The sequence below is a fragment of the Carcharodon carcharias genome, chromosome 7 (genome assembly GCF_017639515.1).
Source record: "Carcharodon carcharias isolate sCarCar2 chromosome 7, sCarCar2.pri, whole genome shotgun sequence".
NCBI lineage: Eukaryota > Metazoa > Chordata > Chondrichthyes > Lamniformes > Lamnidae > Carcharodon > Carcharodon carcharias.
In genome coordinates this window covers 22,419,061-22,431,909 of record NC_054473.1, presented here as the reverse complement: position 1 = coordinate 22,431,909, position 12,849 = coordinate 22,419,061, and the positions used below count along the sequence as shown (strand labels likewise).

The following is a 12,849-nucleotide window of genomic DNA, read 5'->3' as shown; positions in this document are numbered from 1 at the left end:
AAGAGGCCGCAAGTAGATCCTGGCAATGGGGACTTGTTGAAACAGCTGAGTGAATATGGAACAGCTTAGGAATTCGGCGTAAAGCTAACAATGCGAAGGACTGCGAAACCCTGTGGAATAATTTACAGAGTGTCAAACAAACCCTGTGAAGAAATGCAAATGGCTGTGCTCTCAGATACTGTCATATGCCTCTTTTGGAAGATGTTTATTCTATTTTGTTGAGTTTATGAATTAATTGGATGTTTCTAATCCAATAACTTTCTCTTTTCATTCTTCTTGTTCTGACTCTTTCCTTTATCAATTCTGCTTTTATTTGTTCTGTTTCCAAGCCTCCCCGCCTCTTCCCCCCTCACCCGCAACTCCACCCCCCCCCCCCACCCCGGCCCTGACATTACACATCACTGCTTGTCCAAAAAGAGCAGCCAAATGACCTGTTCCCAGGCTTCTACCAATGCTGCACTGCCACCGATTGCCAGGAGGAGTGTGAGACTTAACCTTCTCAGTCAACTCACTCATCCATTTTCCTTTATTTTCTGTGGGGAAGCACCTTGAAACTCCATCATAAACCAGCTAAGACTGAGAGGTTGTTGTTTGAAGAAACGCAACTCACATCACCTTTCATTGCTTTTCTGAAGCATTAATTGTATTTTATTTATTTTCTTCCTTTGTCCTCTCTGGCCTCCTTGAAGCATGTTCAATCCCTACCTGAGAGGGATCACGTTCTTGTACAAGGTCTTTCCTGCATTACAACAATGGCTACATTTCAGGATTACTTCATTGGCTGTAAAGCACCTTTGAGATATCCTGAGGTCAAAAAAAGCATGATATAAAAATGCAAGTTCTTTCTTTCCTATTCCCATGTTTTGTCAGACACACGTCCTCATTCATGGTCTCCTTCTCTTCTAGAGCACCCTACTCCTTAACCACCCATTTCCTTCTCCTTTCAAGCCCTCATCTTTCTCTAATTGTTTCCTCTTTCTAGGCTTTAGCCAATGATGCTGTATAATATACCTCCTCCTAATTTTCCATTTTATCTTTGGCAACATGACCTTAGAACAGCACCTTCTAAAGAGTCTCAGCTGGGGTATAGGCAACACTTGGCTACTTCACTTGTTCCTTTTGCTGCTTCTTTGTCTCTATCACTTTGGGGAAGATTGGGGCAAGTATAGAGATGGGTGGGCTTGAAAATTCACGCTGTCGGTCAGAGTGTCAGTTTCCTGGCACCATCCTGCCCACCCCCCAACTGCCACCCCCCACCCCCCTCCCCCCCCCACCCCTGGTCCATTTTCCTGGAGGTAGGATGCAGGATGGGCTGCCTGCCGGAAAGTGGAGGATAGCCAATTGAGCTGGTTAAAGAGCTATTAAGGCCTATTGTCAATTGGCTGCCGGAGGTGTTGGGAACAGCCCACCTGCCTAGAGGTGGCCTTCTTGTTGCATTACAAGGGAGGGGTGTAGCCAGTGCTCTAGGCAGTCTTTGAGGCCCTCCCTGTCTGCCGGGCTTCAGTTGCAGCTCCAGGCCACCTGATGGAGGGGATCCTCCACAATGATGGCCCAGCTGCTGATTGTATTTTGTATTTCAAAGTTAATAAAGTTAGAGAGAGGGCACCTCCATCTTGAGGCAACCTGCTGTTTCTTCCATGCTGGAAAGACTCCTATTGGCCCTCCAGCTTCAAGAGCCTGCCCCCATCATTAATTGGACAACAGTCCTGCCCTGAAGTCCCTAACGGGCCAATTTGGGAAAAAATCACACACGCATAACTGTTTCCCCTTTCAAAACAGGCTTCTGTCCTCCATTTGACTCTGATATTAGGCTCCAGAAGCCCATTGGGAAAATCCTGCCCTTTAGCTTTTCTCTGTCTCCATTATGTTTCTTTCCCTTTTGTTTTTGAACACATCTCCTTTACAAACTTGTTTCTTTAAAAAGATGCAGGTGAACTTGGAATGTTTTAATATCTGGTTTTGAAAATATTGTGAAAATGACCTTTGACCTTTTCATTCACCAACAGATTAAAAGGCCTGTTTAATGCTTGGATATGCTAGGTTGGCTTGCAATACTGACCACAAGATATTCGCATTGAAGCATTCTACTGCAATTTAAATAGAGACCACCAATTTTCTCGCAGCAATGAACCACAATATAAATTGAGTCCATGGATGTTTACTCTACATTTTATCAACAATAACTTGCATTTATGTAGTGCCTGATGAATAAAATGAAGCCCAACCAAAGAATATTAGGATGAGTGGCCAAAATCTTTGATAGAGGTTCATTTTTAATAAGGTCCTAAAGGATAAGAGGGCAGTAAAGAGATAAGAAAGGATTCAGAGAAGGAATTCTACAACATGAAACAGCCACCAATAGAAGGGCAAAAGGATAGAATCGAAATGAATGGAGATCTTGGATATTCATTGATATCAAGGCAAAATGACGTGGAAATCTGAGGTAAAACAGAAAATGATGGAAATACTCAACAGGTCTGGCAGCATCTTTGGTGAAAGAAACTGAGTTAATATTTCAGGACTGAGTTTTCATCAGCACTCATCAACTGCAATGAACTGCAGCCATTGATATTTGTGTTATCAAGAATTGCATCATACTGCAACATGAAACTGAAAATCAATTTTGATCTACAAAGGAGTCAAGAGTTATGGGAAAGTGAAGCAATGGCCACGATCAGATCAGCCATTACTAAATGGCAGAGCAGGTTTGAAGAGCTGAATGATCTACTGCTGCTCCCATTTCCTATGTTCTTATTTTGTTAAAGCTATGGATATTTCCAATGACAAACTATAAAACTTCAGTATAAAACCAAAGCAACATGATGTTTTCTTTTTAATTGAAAAAAGGTTGATGCAGAGAGAGAGAGAGAGAGAGAAAGAGACATTGTAAGGTATAGAGAATAATAGACAATAATCAGCAAAACAGAGGCCTCACTAACAGACATAGAATAATTTGACTGGCAGAGGGGGAACTGTAGAGTAACAATATTAAAGTAGTGGAGAGCTAACCAGCGCTGGAAAACTTAAGGTCATGGCCCAATATTAAAATAGAATATTTAATTTTAAATTATTTTTGTCAATGAATCTGAATCTAGCCTCACTCCATACTGAGCCTGAACCTAGTAGGTTGTGCTGCTTGGCTACTAGGTACAGACTCAAAGAGCATAGGGATGTGCAGGCACAATGCCCACAGTTAGTTCTTCCCCTTGCTGATGAGTTTGGCTAAGGGCTGGAGTTTTGCTACCGAGGCAGGTAGCGAGAGTAGGAAATTTCCTGACTCAGCAGACCTGCCTTGGTTTAAAGGGCCCAGTTATGTGCAAACTTTGCTGCAGGCAGGTGAAAACAGGAGAGAGATAGGCCTGCCAACCCTGGAAGTGGATCACAGGCAGTCAGAGAGGTTGGAGAGTGCCAGGGTGGGCTGGATAGAAGGCCTACCTCAGTTCTCTGGGACATTGTCCCAACTGTATTAAAAGTGGTTAAACCCTCACACTCATCCACTCCCCATGCCACCGCCATGCTCCCATGCCATATCCATGCCCTCTATGGCTCTTCCATGCCCACTTACCCAGTTTGCACTATGTACAATATGATATAATAACAATGATAAGTGGCGAAATGCTGAAGGAAAGAAAGACCATTCAAAAAGCCACTTTGGAAGAAACTGCTATTCCTACAACCCTATAAAATTGTAAATCAGGCAGGGCCATTATAGTATCAGTTACATAAGCCTTACCCACTTCAAACCTCTTAATCTTGTCCAACTTAACAGATAGTGACACAAGATGTCACAGAAAGAATAATGTATTATAACCTCATTAAGATGTCAATCAAGCAAAGTGAACATTTCACTTCAGTTAGTCCAACAGACCCCTGCTGAGCTAATCAATTTGTGAGCCTTGGAGCTCAACCAAGCATTCATAATGAACCTAGGCGGAGCACATGTTTCTGCCGATACAGTTCCCAGAGGACTTCATTATGGATGCTTGGCTGATAGCTCAGATTCTTATAAAAACATTATGTGAGTGAGTTTGTTAACACGGGTGCAGAGAAGTGTTGACTTTGCTTGACTGACATCTGTATGAGGTTATAAAAAGTTATTTTTTCTGTAAGCTCTCTTTTTATTCTTTGATGGGATGTGGGTGCTGCTGGCAAAGCCAGTATTTGTTACCCATCCTAATTGCCTTTGAACTGAGTGGTTTGCTCAGCCACTTCAGAAGGCAGTTAACAGCCAACCACATTGTTCCAGTCACCCATAGGCCGGGCCAACTAAGGATGGCAGATTTCCCTCTCTAAAGGATATTAGTGAATCCAATGGGCTTTTACAACAACTTATGATAGTCTTATGGTCACAATTAATGAGACTATCTTCATATTCCAGATTTACTAATTGAAATAAAATTCCACCAACTTCCATTCTGGGATTTGAACATATGACTCCAAAGCTCTAGCCTGGGCTTCTGGATTAGTAGCCCAGTGATATTGCCACTATGTCACCAACTCCCCTTACTGTTTCAACATTTATTTGCACAAGGATAAGAAGTGTCAAGTGCTTAAAGCTTCTGTTATTGCTACTTCAATGGTCTGTTTGATTGACACTTTTATTGGAAGATGATTTTGGCAAAATATTATGAATGGGTTTTTTTTTTCCAAGCAGTTTCATATATCCCATTGTTACTATAGTGTTCATTGGCTCTGTGCATAGTATATACTGGGTGAATTGGCATGGGGGCTATAAGCACTAAAGAGATGAGTGGGGGCATGAGTTGGCATGGGAGTCTAAAGGGGCCCATTAGGATGGGCGGAGGACGAGTTGGCATTGAAGGTGGCATCAGTTCATGGATAAGACCTTTTGAAGTTACCTTTAAAAAGGTTTCTGAACCCAGACTATGGTTCCCTCTGAGGGGTCGTGAACCATGAGTCATGGAGAAGCTGGCCTTACTCTATGAAATTGCAGGGGGTTAGGAGATGCCTACCCCAACAATGGAACCATCCAAGTCAGGAGTTTAGGATGTGGACTCGCTACCTACACCCTTAATCCACGCTAGTGAAAATTGGGGGTGCCAGGAATGGAGGCGAGAATCCAGGAATCGGTCACATCCACCATTTTTAAATAGCTTTGGAGTATTATCAACTCTGTGAAAATCCAGCCCATTATCTCTGTTTCTCGCTCCACAAATGCTGCCTTTTCTTGTTGTTATTTTGGTTTGTTAAAGGCTACACTCTCATTTTCAAGTACAACCCAGGCACAAAGAGGAGTTAAAGTTATGCTCAGCAATTACAGGCCAATCTGTTTAATCTCAGTGGTGGAAAAACTTGTAGAAATGGTAACATTCATCTTCTCCAAGAGTGAATCTAATCGTCCTCTTGACATTCAATGGCATTACCATCACTGAATCCCCTACGATCAACATCCTGGGGGAGGTGGTTATCATTGATCAGAAGCTGAACTGGACTAGCCACATAAGTACTGTGGCCATAAGAACAGGTCAAAGGCTGGGAATTCTGCAGTGAGTAACTCACCTCCTGACTCCCCAAAACCTGTCCACTATCAACAAGGCACAAGTCAAGAGTGTGATGGAATACTCTCAACTTAACTGGATGAGTGCAACTTCAACAACACTCAAGAAGCTCGATACCATCCAGGGCCAAGTAGCCTATTTAATTGACACCCGATCCACCACCTTAAACATTCACTCCCTGGACCATCGACACACAGTGGCAGCAGTGTTTACTATCGACAAGTTGCACTGCAGCAATTCACCAAAGAACATTTGACAGCACCTTCCAAACCCATGACCTCTTGCACATAGAAGGACAAGGACAGCAGATGCATGGGAACACCACCACTTGCAAGCTCCCCTCCAAGCCACTCACTGACTTGGAATTATATCACTGTTCCTTCACTGTCGCTGGGTCAAAATCCTGGAACTCCCTTCCTAACAGCACGATGGATGTACCTACACCACATAGGCTGCAGCGGTTCACCACCACCTTCTCAAGGGCAATTAGGGATTGCCAATAAATGCAGGCCCAGCTAGCAATGCCCATGTATCAGGAGTGAATGAATAAAAAAAATTCAAGACGAAATTAACATTCATTTGGACAAACGTGGATTTATTAAGGAAAGCCAGCAAGGATTTGTTATGAGCAAATTGTATTTAACTAACTTGCTGGAGTTTTTGATAAGCTAATAGGGATTTGATGAGGGTAATGAGGCTGCTGAGGTTGATAAAGAGTCACATAACAGACTTGTTGGCAAAGTTAGAACTCATGGAATAAAACAGCAGCATGAATAGGAAATTGGCTGAGTGACAGAAGCGTATGGTGAATAGTTGTTTTTCAGACTGAAGGAAGATATGTAGTGGGGGTCCCCAGGGATCAGCGTTTGGACCCGTTATTCTTGATGTCTATTAATGTCCTAAGCTTAGGTGTCCATGGCTCAATTTAAAACATTTGCGATGTTACAAAACCTGGAAGTATTATAAACTATGAGAAGGATAGCGATATGGCTATGGGCCAAGTGCTGGTAAGTGGGATTAGGTAGATAGGTCAGGTGTTTCTCACTTGATGGTGCAGACTCGATGGGCTGAAGGGCCTCTTCTGCATTGTGATACTGTAATTCTGTGATAGACTTCAAAAGAACTTAGACAGGATGGTGGAACGGATGGACATGTGGCAGATAAACTTTAATGCAGAGAAGTGTGAAGTGATTCATTTTGTTAGGAAGAACAAGGAGAGGCAAAATAAAATAAAGGGTACAACACTAAAGGAGGTTCAGGAGCAGAGGGACCTGTGGGTATATGTGCACAAATCGTTAAAGGTGATAGGGAAGGTTGAGAAAGTGGTTCATAAAGCATATGGGTTCCTAGGCTTTATGAATAGAAGCATTGAATACAAAAGTAAAGAAGTTATGATAAATCTGTATAAAATACAGGTTTGACCTCAACTTTTTTTATGGGGTCTGGGCCTTGTTGGCTAGGCCAGCATTTATTCCCCATCCTTAACTGCTCTTGAGAAAGCGGTGGTGAGTTACCTTCTTGAACCGCTGCAGCCCATGTGGTTTACTTCCGGGCACCACACTTCAGCAGAGATGAGAAGGCATTAGAGAGAGTGCAGAAAAGATTCACAAGAATTGTTAACAGGGATGAGGAATTTCAGCTACAGAGGTAGATTGGAGAAGCTCAGGCTGTCCTCCTCAGAGATGAGAAGATTACAAGAAGATTTGATCGAGGTGTTCAAAATCATGAGAGGTCTGGACAGAGGAGGGGAGAAACTGTTCCCTTTGGCTGAACGGTCGAGAATCAGAGGACACTGGTTTAAGGGGCTTGGAGAATGAAGAAACAGCGTCCCAAGCAAAAGCTTTTTTACACACCGACTGGTTTTGATCTGGAATGCACTGCCTGAGAATGTGGCCGAGTCAATCGAGGCCTTCAAAAGAGAACTGGATAATTATCAAAAGGAAAAAGAACTGCAGGGCTACAGGGAACAGACAGAGGAGTGGGCCCAGCTGAGTTGCTCTTGTAGACAGCCAGCACTGACACAATGGGCTGAATAGCCTCCTTCTGTGCTGTAAGGGTTCTATGATTCGATTCTATAATTACTCCAGTTTAATTGGGATTTGACTGGAAATCCTCTCATGGATATGCAAATGAACAGAGCCATGAAATACTGACAGACCCCACTCTGTAAAGAACTGTTGGGTGCAGTTCCTGACTTGTTGCAGATCTAGTGCGACACCCCATGTTGAACTGTCAGGCCCGTTTCAACAGAATGACTGACTACAATACAACTGTATATATAACAAGACAGACTGTACTATTATGGACTATCAATAACAGGGCTGATTATACCATTACTGGTCCTGTTCACAACAGCACTGTCACTGTACTGATTATGTCTGTATCATAATTCATTGGCCTGGTACTGATTGCCTCGAAAGCACGATTGACTGCCTATCTGTAACAGAGCAAATTGAATCACGGCTGACCATGTAAGGAGTGCTGATATCATTTTTTAACAACTGGTATCTGTTGGAAGTTTCACAACATGTGTGATTGTGCCTTGTTTGAATAAGATCAGTGAGTAAGAACCGGGGCACTCAAGGCTGTAGCGGTTGATCGTTGCCCTTTTAAGTGTCTGGCTAATAAACGGCAGGGTGTGTGTTGCAAGAGTGATGTCATCATCTGGGCAGGTCTTACTCTTTCAGAACCTGTGTGTGTTTGTGTGTGGAGTGTAGAGTACATGTGATCTCCCAGTCCGCTGCTTACAATGTAAGAGAGATTCATTAAGTGGCTGTGAACTGGGAGTGAGAGCCTGCAAACTGCAGTCTGCTAGCAGCCACACAAGGCAGCTTTCTTCTCACACAGGGCACCGAGCCTACCAACTGAATAGAAAAATATTAAACTTCATCCTATGAAGCAGGGTCCTTGTACAGTGCAGAAAGTCCCTGGAATTAAAACTTGCTGATATACCAGCCAGAACACTGAGCTCTGGGAGAGTGGATTAAGGGCTGACCAGCTCTGGGACTGCTGTTAACACCGTGTGAATCACAGAACCAAAACGTCTTGAGGGTTTTATATATATGTAAAAAGAAACTTTTCAAGGTAAGCGGACAAATAGATTGCTGTTAGTTTATCAGGAAGTGATAGTGGTTGAGCAGAGAAAAAAAATCTTCCCCTGCTCTGGAACTGCTTTTTTCCCCCCCCCCCCCCCCCTCTGGAGGGGAGTAGGCAGCTTGTTGTTCTGCTGAATACTTTAAAGAGAGAGAAAAAAAAGTTCAGTTCTTTTGTCCTTGCTTTGAGGTGAATGAATAGTTGCAGAAAGGGAAGGCTGGACGGATGGGGCAGACGGTGCTGGGGAGCAATTCATTGCTGTCATTCACGGCAGCTGTTCCTTTCTTTCTCTTTGCGGGTCTTCTTTGGGTCACTGGAGCGCTCACATATTCAAAAGGGGGCAAAACTTTTTTTTTCCCCCGCGGGGAGGGTGGGATTTAACCAGAGCTCTCAGGAGAATGGGCCTGACATACACCAGTGAGAGAACTGTTAGCTGTGGGAGAAAGGTTGTATGTTGCAAGTGACAGCTCACTCCGCAAACAATGTGAGGTGCTCTCGCACAGCAGCTACATTCTTCCCTGGGGACCTGCTGTGTAATTGTGCACGAGGTGGCTCAAATTCCCCCCCAAAAAAAGAGACCGTGCAAACGTTTCCAAAAATAAAAACGGGACATTCTCCCGAGGACGCTCGTTGAGTGGTCTACCAGCGATTATGGACTCCTGGTGTAATGGGGCAATGGAGGCCCATGAAATGAGTGTGGACAGGGCTTGTGTGGTAATGTACCTGTTTTAACTGATTTCTGACAGCGGCAATGCTTTTGCAGCTGCTCTTGGAAACACAACTTTTCATTTAAAACTTCACTTTTTTTCTTGACTGTGGCACTATTCTGAGGGTGGAGAGAAGATAACGCTATTGTAATGTTTCCCTGATGAGACAATCTTTCCACCCCCCACCCCACCCTCGCCCGATGGTATTATTAGTTCAGAGTTTCTGGATCACTGCTTGTTTTGCATTTATTTTAAATGACAAGGGGCACACCTTGTTTTCCTAACAACAGATTGGATGTATTGGAAGGGATGGTTGGTCCATCTGCACCCTTTGCTGCTACTCTGCATCCCCTGGATTGTTTTCACTGCCAAGTATCTATCTTATTCTCTTTTGAATTTGCCAACATTGTCCTCCTGCAGTGACTCCCTGAACATCTGTTCTGTTCCTTCACCCTGTGCGTGAAGTAGTTAGATCTCGGCTATCTGTGTGGGTTCCCTCCACTTGCACATTTCTACTTACTTTTTGTGGATGTGAACTTTTTTAAACTTTGCTGTTGTTTATCTATTGCTAATGATTTTTTTTAAATACGCTGTTGCCTCAGTTTTCTCACCTCCCATCTCTTCTCTTGCCCCTGCGGTTAAGGGAAGGGGGGATGGGAAAGGGAAAGGTTTCACCACTCTCTTCCCAAGCACTTTGTATCTCCCATTAATGATACACCTCAAGTCTCCCATCTCCTGACTGCATTCTCCCTATATCCATTTAGATTGCTGTATAAGTTCTCCCACTTTTTACCATGTGGTAAGGTTCTATACACATTCACAGGTAGCACATTTGAGAGTGGAAGCACAGTGGATATAAGATTGAATCAAGAATTGCACCATATTTTACCTCACACATTTCCCAAATTGCCCAGCTAATATTGCAAACTGACTGCACAGGAAATTTAGAAAATGGGGAGGAGAAGAGAGAAAGAGTTGCATCTAAGTAAGATAAAAGCAAAATGTGGTGGATGCTGGAAATCTGAAATAAACACAGAAAATGCAGGAAAAATTCAGCAGGTCTGACTTCTGAAGAAGGGTTATATGGACTTGAAACATCAAAACTGTGTTGCTCTCTCCACAGATACTGTCAGAGCAGTATTTTCTGTATTTATTTCAGGGTTGCAATCATATTGGGTTTTTTTTTCATCCAATTTTCTTTCTCTCTCCCCCTCCCCTCCCCCACTCCTCAGTAAAATGAGATTTCTTATTGAGGTATGGGCTCATGGGTGGAGGTCACTCCCAGTATTATACCCAAGTGGCTCTTATTTGTATGTTGTCCTTGTGGATGTTGGCAGGTTTTTTGACGATATGGAATAGGATGACACAGCCAAGATCATGTGACATCCAGAAGCTTGAACTTAGTGGGATGGGGAGATTGCCCCACAGCCATCATTGAGAACCCCAACGGGCTCCCTTAAAACCTAGCGACTTAATGACCAACTGTAGCTCTTGTATCACTGTCCCAGCTGTGAACAGCCAACAGTACATGAATTGAGCCTGGCTAGGGGTCTGACTTTACCCCTGAGCTGACTCCAGGTCCTCACCTACTACTTTGAAATATCAGTTCTTGCTGTGGGGCAGTAACAGAATCTATAATGTCCAGAGTTTACATATATCTACAATAATTGGTGGGGGGTTGATAGCTATGAGGTGCTTCAATATTTTCATGTACCTATGGTTTATGGCATTCCCAAGGTGAATCTCCATGTTTGCTTATCTGCCAATAAATCATTCCTTCAGTTAATTTGTTGGGGAGTGGTCTTGATTGTTCACGCACTAATGCAGGGTTCGTGGCTGTTTGTAGTAGAACATCATTACCTTTCGAACCAAAAATGAAATTGGATCTCAGCCATGTTGATGGCATGGGGTGCTCCTTTTTTGAGTTGGGAAATTAAGCAAGGATTCACACCCCTGTTCACTCTGCAGTGACCCTGGCTGGAAGTGCACATTGTGGACGCTGACAGGCTCACCTAGCAATGTGGTATCCTCCCAGAATTGGAAAGACACGTTCAAATTTTGAACCAAGTATGGCTACTTGGTTGAGGGGGAATGAAGATTGTGTGGGACTGTACCCAATGAAAGCAGCAATGCCCTAAGGAGAAGACAACTGAGTCCGACTGCACTGCAAATTATTTGGTGTTTTTCTCAGTTTGAATGGTGTGTAACGCAGGCCTCTAAAAATGTCTCGTGGCTGCACTGTGGCATAAGGAAATTATGCCACACATGAGCTGAATCTGTATCAAATTAGAACCGTGAATCAATAGATTTTAACTTGACTGTCAGTGTTCATGATAACCTGAATTCCCTTAAAGCACTGTAATCAGATGAAACTTTTGACACAGTCTTTATGTTCTAGTCTGTTGTCTACTGGGTGTGATTCCATCGTTGCCTTTTAAGCATCACAAGAATGCAGTTCTTACCTATTATATTTCCCTGCTCAGTAAGATTATGCTATTGGATTTGATTTTAATAATACATAGCTTTTTTAAAAAATGTAGACGTAAATTTGTTTAAGTTTAAAGTTTTTTTGGATTATTGTGGTGTGATGTCATTTAGGCACATGATACAAGCAGAGTGTGATGTAATCAGAGAATCATAGGCTTTTTAGTGACATACTGGGTAATTCACTGAGGTATCTTGTGTTTTAAATTGGTCTTAAATCAGTCAAGGTCTGAAGGATCTTTGTATGGTGCAGCTGTATTACAAGGTCCAGAGCTGGGCTGCAGCGATGGTGAGTTTACATAGTAATCAGTCCTGGCTCCCCATTGATTATTAACGTCATTGGCATAATGTTGAGTTTTGCTGATGATACTGAACTCTATGGCAAGTACAACATTCCTATCTTTGCACATCATTCAAAGATTTTGGTTAGACAAAGTTATAAATATTAATATTGATTTAAACTTAAGGCAATTCAAATGAGCCCAAATAAGGAATACAGGAAAGAAAACTTGGATCAGTTGTCTGCCACTTCCTTTTTTACCTCCTCCTCCTCCTCCTCCCCCCCCCCCCCCCCCCCCCCCCCCCACTCCCCCCTTCCATGACAATGCGTGTAGTGTGAGATACAGATTAGCATGATATGCAACCAGATGCACAGGGAATAATAGGAAGCAATTAAAAGTAGGTAGATGAACAGAGAATAAGAGCAGGCAATGAACAGTAAAATACCTAAGGGTACCATAATGTGGGAATTATAATTGGGTTGGTCACTGAGTGGCAAAAGGATGCCAAAAATACTGAGAGAGGCAGTTGAAATGCTCATGGATCTTGATATCAGGAAGGCTGCTTTTGTGTTTTCTCCCACCTGACTGAGAAATGGCTACAATGGGGCAAATTGATTGAAACGTATAAAGTCCAGAGGGCACTCGACAGGTTGGATGTGGGCAGGATGTTTCCTCTTGTGGGAGAATCTAGAACTAGGGGCTGTTTAAAAATAAGGTGTCACCCATTTAAGACAGAGATGAGGAGAATTTTTTTTTTCCCCTGAG

General features: G+C 43.0%; 1 protein-coding gene across 1 annotated transcript in view; it reads left to right on the top strand.

Annotated features, from left to right (window-relative positions):
* The first annotated feature begins 8,315 nt into the window (after positions 1-8,315).
* The window catches only part of plxnb1b (plexin b1b), a 220,268-nt gene continuing 215,734 nt past the window's right edge, over positions 8,316-12,849 (top strand). The window contains exon 1 of the mRNA XM_041191160.1: positions 8,316-8,603. The gene's annotated coding sequence lies outside the window, so the exon portion shown is untranslated. The remainder of the gene's footprint in view (positions 8,604-12,849) is intronic.